The sequence below is a fragment of the Microtus pennsylvanicus genome, chromosome 13 (assembly GCF_037038515.1).
Source record: "Microtus pennsylvanicus isolate mMicPen1 chromosome 13, mMicPen1.hap1, whole genome shotgun sequence".
In the NCBI taxonomy this organism is placed as follows: domain Eukaryota; kingdom Metazoa; phylum Chordata; class Mammalia; order Rodentia; family Cricetidae; genus Microtus; species Microtus pennsylvanicus.
This window is the reverse complement of record NC_134591.1, coordinates 17,577,551-17,584,815: the sequence shown is the minus strand read 5'-3', so window position 1 is coordinate 17,584,815 and position 7,265 is coordinate 17,577,551. Positions and strand designations below refer to the sequence as shown.

Genomic DNA, 7,265 nt, shown 5'->3' with positions numbered 1-7,265 from the left:
AATAAAAGAATAGATAACAAAGAGAAATTTATTTGATGAAGGGTAAGGGTGGAACTAAACAGTGGGCATAAGGATAAATATTTAGAATAGAGCTGTGAATTATGCTCGTTTAGTAAAGTGGCAATGGTAACTTCTCCTCCAAAATCCATGATCTCACTAGTTCTGGATACTTGACCAGATTCCCAAAACTAGGCCTGATTTCTCTCTTGCTGAGAGGACCTGAAGTCCAATTAGGGAGCACTTAGTGACTGCCACTACTCCACCCTTAGGGTTATCATACCATTCGTGTCATTCTGGTGTGGTCCATTGGTGACACAGAGAAGGAGGACTGTTTGCTTCCACCTGATACAAGTGGTTTGCCCTGAGGTTGTGTGTGTGCCTGTGTGTGTGTGTGTGTGTGTGTGTGTGTGTTTGGGGGGGGTGATGTTGAACAGACTAAGTTGTTTGTATTTATTTATCTTTGTATGTATGCAATAAAAATTAGAGCAAGAAAGAGGTGTGTATGCAGGGGCTGTTTGAGGAAGAAGAGAGTTGAAATCTTTTAATTATATCATAATTTCAAAAAGTAAAAAAAGTATTTAAAAAGAATTGATGCTTTGTATTAGCAGTGTTGATGAACTTCAGACTCAAGCTTGACGTTGTGGTAAGAAATACAAAGGCATTTCTTGAAAAGGTTATATATGTTCACAAAGGAGTCAGTGAGAGTAATAAGAGAAGGGACAGGAAGAAAGAAGATAAAAGTTATAAGTGATAGGATATTTAAAATATCTAAGAGTTAGGATAGAATTAGAATCAACTTATTAACTTATTTAGCAAACACAAATGGCATTTCATACTCCCTTTGAGTCACAATTAACTATATTCCATACATCTCCCAGCAGATAAATTGCTATCTATTGATCTGTATTAAGTCAGTATAAATATCAATAATTGTACATTCATAGGTACAATAAAACAGAATATTTTGCTTCATTTTGTGAGAACAAACTTAAAACATTTGTATTATTTTATGCTGTTTATTTTTAATCAAGGCCACGCTTTTCACTTTTAAATACACTTTAATATTGATATTTAGAATCCAGAATTTATATTAAAATTATATTAATTAAACATACTATAAAATACATCATTAATTTTATGCTTAGCTGGAGTCTGGAAATACATGAAAATGAATCTAATTGCAGGTACTACACCAAAGTGGTTTTAGAAATCTTTTTTCTGATTTTCTTTTGTAATAACTTCTAATTACTTATTTTACATTATAAGGATGAAGATAATATCTCCTCCAAATTATTGTAGCTAATATTTTATGATTTTTAAAAACATTTTAAAATGTTATTTTATTTTCTATCATAGTTTATTGACATGGTTGTTTATCTGAGCTAGAACAAAGTAATATTAACATCATCACATGCATCCTATACTCTCAATCAAACCTTGTAATTTATTTTTCTTTCAGTGTATATTGGATATAGTACTGTTTCTCAGAAAAAGAATATTTCAGTGGTTAGGTCCTAAGTTACTAAGATTCTTCTGATTTTTATTTGTACTTCTTGTCTTTCTCCTACATACCAAATTTGATGAAGACAACCCCTACATTTAATCCAGGCATGACCAGATATGCTATGGTTGGCCTCCTTGCTAGAAAGCTAACAATATCACAGACACTGAATTTGGTTGGAGAGGCAAGACACGGAAAATCATTGATATTTTCAGTTTTTTTTTACAGAAAATTGAAAAATAAATGTCTAAAAGAGATATACTTAAAAAAATGATGGAACTATAACCCCTTAAGTTGAACCAGATGTGGCCACAGTGAGGACCAAAGATAGGCCTGTTCCTAAAGCCTTTCCTAGAACTTGGAGGCTGGGATACCACCAAAGTTCAAGGTCTATATAGTTAAAAAGTGGCACAGTTCATATCACCCAGTCAGGCACCATAGCCTTTAGCTTCAGAAGGCAGTGGTTTCTCTCCATCCAGGCTCTGAAGGTTCGGGAAGTACAGGGCACACAGAATATAATTGAGGCTTGTATATGGACTGGAACTCAGTTCCTGGTCTACACAAGCAGCATGGAAGCTGTGGAACCTAATATCAAGGGCCTCCCCTTTCACAGTGGATACCCCATACGAAGCAGTCCGCAGGCACCCCTACACTTGCAGCAAAGCCCTTGCTGAGCAAATGGTCCCGGAGGCCAATAGAAGAAAGGTCAACGGAGGGCTACCCCTGGTAACATGTGCCATTTGACCCACAGGCATCTATGGTAAAGGTCATCAGATCACGAGAGATTTCTACAACCAGGGACTGTGCTTTGGGGGTCGGCTCTTTGAGCCATCCCAGCTTCTGGGGAGCTTGGTCAGCTCTATATTTGCAATGTAGCTTGGATGCATGTGCTGGTGGCCAGAGAACTAGAGCAGCAGGCAGCACTCATGGGTGGCCAGGTGTATTTCTGCTGTGATAAGTCGCCTTCTAAGAGCTACAAGAACTTCAAAATGGAGTTTCTGGGTCTCCAGACTTTGGTTCATAGATACCCACCCATTGTTGCCCTACTGGCTGCTGGTGCTGCTAGCTACCCTCAATGCCCTGCTGCAGTGGCTGCTCCACACACTGGTGCTATACACACCCCTGCTGAATCCCTACACTCTGGGGCCATGGCCAACACCACCTGTACTGTCAGTACCAACAAGGCACTGTGGCATTTAGGCTACAAGCCCCTCTTCTCATGGGAAGAGAGCAATGCCGGCACCATTCCCTGGGTGCAGGCCTTGGAGGGTTCGGCCTGGTGACGGCAGGGCCAGGGACTGGAGGCCATTGTGGTACACACTCAAGGTTCTTTATATATTCTTTAAATGTCTTTGGATGAGTGCATCCATAGGAAGGAGCCAGAGCATCACTACACCTACACCCTCCTTGCTCCTGGTCCTGAGTCTGAGAACCCACCTTACCTATACATTGACTGCTGCCCCACAGAAAATATGTAACAAGAAGAAAAATTTAACTAATTCATTATTTTAAAGGGAACAATTCCTGATATAAGCACATTGTGCCCTACAATGTTTAAAATTTTATTAGCTAAAAATACATCACAATAAGTTGAATATGAAAACTTATTGCATAAGTACCTTCAAATTGGGCTGGAGAGATGGCTCAGCGATTAAGAGCATTGGCTGTTCTTCCAAAGGTACTGAGTTCAATTCCCAGCAACTACATAGTGGCTCACAACCATCTGTAATGAGGTCTGGTGCTCTCTTTCTGGTCTGCAGGCATACACACAGACATAAACAAATTAAAAAAATACCTTCAAATTTTATGGTTAATCTAAAATGTTCTAGCATGACAAGCATATGTATAACAATACAAGAAAGGTCTACCATGAAGACCACGTGTCTAACGTAACAGAAGTCTCACCATATGATGTTCAAATAGTATAAAATTGGTATTCCCTTCATTTTCATTGAAGACCTGGCTCAGTGATTAAAGAGCATGCAGTTAAAATATGCAACCAGCATTTCTAGTTATAGAACCTGCAGAAAAGTCAGATAAGGGTACCTGTGACTGATGAACTATAGTGGGTTTCTAATGCCATAATTTCCAACTTCACTGAAGAGTCTGACTCACATGAAATGGTGGAGAGCAATAGGGAAGCACAAGTGGAGAGCCTCCATTATCAAGTAACCACAAATAGTAACAACAGGACGGCAACGCCAATACATCATCCACCCCAAGTGTTGGATGATCCACATATTGAAATAATTACGTTAATGTTTCTTAGTTGGACTGATGTTAAGGTGATTTCCTTTAAGTGGCTTACCACAGACATTGTGTATCCACTCCTATTCATGCCCTCACATCCAGCGCTCACCGTGTGGTACTATAAGCTTTAAGAACATCTGAGTAAGAAAGGAACATTCTACCAGGAAATCTATATTTTAAAAAAAAGAGTCTTTAAGTAGGTTTGAGTTTGAAAAAAAAATGAGGAGAGGCACATAAAGGGAAATGATAAAATGAGGATAATTGCATTGGTAGATGAGAAGGTAGAGAAAGAAATACAATGTACGGGATGATAAAAGAAAACTTAAGATTTCAAAATGTCAAATGGAACCTTACTACTTTAGAGGTTTTTATATAGACGTGTGTGTCATATAACTATGTATGTACAAATGTATGCATATAGCCATATATATGACTATAACTATAAAACTATATATTTATAATACACTTTCTGTATACTTCGTTCTGTATCCCTGACACTGTTACTAGATTAAGAAACTGTGTCTGAATAAGCCATAGCTTTTAGGGGAGAACCTACTGAACTTCTCAAAACAGATAATTTAAAATTGACCTATCATTAAACCCATAGATTAGTGTATCTTTGAGCCTGTATCAGAGAAGCTTTTTTGCTGTAGAGATGGAGTAAAACAGAGACACACAACTGGTCAAGTCTGCAGAATAAGATGAGGTGAAATGGCACATCTATACTGGACCCATCCATTCCACAGCCCGTGGATCATTTTGAATAAGCAGATGAAAAGAATGTAAGTGTCAGAGGTAATGGATATGAACAAGGACAGGATGTCTTCTGGACAAAAACATATGAACTCATAGCTCTACATATAAACTCATTCCAACTTTCAAAGGATCCATGCAAGCTTAAGTCAGGCCACACTTAACATGGAAAGAAGACTAGGGAACCAAGTACTACCCTAGGAGTAACTAATAGCTGCCAGGACAGTGAGAGGCAGTTTTCTCTAAGAGGTAGATTGACCATGGTCCAGAGAAATATCACACACCCAAGTATATTGGGTACTATAATTTGCATTTGGTTGTCTTTAGTATCCTGTCAGAAAAGAGGAATGGATTTAGGAAGATCTTGGGAGGGTTAAAATTAAACAAAACACATTACACATTACATGGAATTCTCAAAAAGCTAGAAAAATATATTAAAAAATAATCTGTAAGATAATAACCACAAATTAAGCAGTTAGAACACATCTGCAAAAGTAAAACTATGGCACAAATTGGAATTTATAAAAGCAAAACTAAACATAGTTTCATTGTTCGATCCTGATAAAATGTGAAATTCACTGGAAAAGATGAGCTTTGTGTGTAACTCAGCACTTTGGTAAAGGTTTAGAAATCTTCACAGAAGAATTATTTTTCCTATAAAGAGTAAAAGCTATTTACATATTCAGAGTCAAAGTATGGAAAATAAAATTGATGTTACATGATAATTCAAAAATAAGGAAGGATGAGTTAAATGGGGACTGATGGAATATATGCTACAATTTTGCTTGTTGTTATTTTTGTTTTTGTCATTTCCTTCAATGTTGATTTGAAACAGGAGCAGGAAATGAAAAAGGAAAGATGCAAGATGAAAACATGGATAAAGAATAATGAAAAATCACAAAGTACCATGGAAAGGAACAGGGTAGAAGCAAAAGGCAACTAGATTTAGAATTAGAGAGGTAAAAAAGGGAATAGATAACAAGTTGAATATAACAATTCATTGGTATGAAATGTGCCCATGACTTCAAGGGTCCCAGGATAGAATGTCTTCCAGAGAGCACTTGTGCCAGAGAAAGGTAAGGTAAGTGTCTGATTTGGGGAGAGAAGAAAGTAATGTTATCTGATACTAAAATGGCAAGTCACATTGTGTTTTACTCAGGGTGACTGTCTTGCTTTCCCTTCAGGACACAATGTTCGTATTTTGCTTAGCTGACACAAGGAGGCAACTGACAGCAGGCTAGATTTTCTACAATCTATTTTAATATCTTTTTTCTCTTTCTACAAATACATGTTGATCAACGAAGTAAGGAAATTACATATAATATGCTGATTTTAATATGCAGACACATACTGTTTTAGTGCTAGATTATTATCTTATTTTACAAGTTTGCCTTAATTCTTGGTGGTAATTGAGAAGTGATTTAGTATAACCTGTTTCTTACTTGAATAATTGCTTTTCATTATCTTTTCAGAGGGTTGTACTGTAGACCTAACCACAAAGAAATAAAAATTCTTTCTTTAAATAATAACCTTAAATGTTCATAAGAAAGAAACGTATCAAAAGAAAAATAAACGTTGTATTATTAGTGAATTTTCTAAGAATTTACTTCATCATTGATGCTTTCTTAATTTATTCCCTAGAGTTAGTAATACGTTTTCCTGCTAGAAAAGGTCTTTAAACCAATTACACAAGGTTAATTATATAAATTAACATACCTAATATGATAGCCACATTGCTAAGTGGGTGTATAGTGAATGGTATCTAAATGGATGCATTTAATTCTTCTCTTTTCTGTTACTAATAACAACAATAACCTTTTGATAATTAAATTCTAATGACAAAATTTATTTATAAAATTCAGACTACAAGATATTTATGAATCATTAAATTTAATTTTCTTTCTAATACTATTTGACACAATGAGTTCCCTAGCTCAACATCTCTAAATAATTGTTCAAAAATTTAAAACAGGCTCCTACATTCAAATGTTATAGTGTGTGAGTAGTGGTAACAGTAAATCTAACCAAACAAGTGGAAGACCTGTAGGACAAGAACATTAATTCTTTAAAGAAAGAAACTGAAGAAGATACCAGAAAATGCAAATGTCTCCCATACTATTGGGTAGGTAGAATTAACATAGTAAAAATGGTACTTTTATCAACAGCAATGCCCTTCAAAATCCCAACAAAATTCTTCACAGACCTCAAGAGAAAAGTACTCAACTTCATAAGGAAAAGCAAAAAGCCCATGATAGCCAAAAAAATCCTGTACAATAAAGTAACTTAAGGGGCCATAATAAACTCTGACTTCAAACTCTACTAGAGAGCTACAATACTAAAGACAGCCTGGTAATGGCCTAAACACAGACAAGAGGACAAATGGAACTGGATCAATGACCCAGATATCAATACACACACCTACAAACACCCATTTTTTGACAAGGGAACAAACAATATAAAATGAAAAAAGAAAGCATGTTCAGCAAATGATGCTGGCATAAGTGGATATTAACATGTATAAAATGAGAATAGATGTATCGCCATGCACAAAACTCAAGTCCAAATGAATTAAAGATGTCAACATAAAACCAACCACACCAAACCTCATAGAAGAGAAAGTGTGAAGTACACTTGAATACTTTGTCCCAGGAGATCACTTTCTAAATATAACCCCAGTAGTATGGACACTGATAGCAACGATTAATGAATGGGACCTCCTAAAACTAAAAAGAACACAGTAAACAAAACAAAATGGCAACCT

General features: G+C 36.1%; 1 pseudogene; it reads left to right on the top strand.

Annotated features, from left to right (window-relative positions):
- The first annotated feature begins 613 nt into the window (after positions 1 to 613).
- LOC142834231 (3 beta-hydroxysteroid dehydrogenase type 7-like) lies at positions 614 to 2,784 on the top strand (annotated as a pseudogene).
- The last annotated feature ends 4,481 nt before the right edge of the window (positions 2,785 to 7,265 follow it).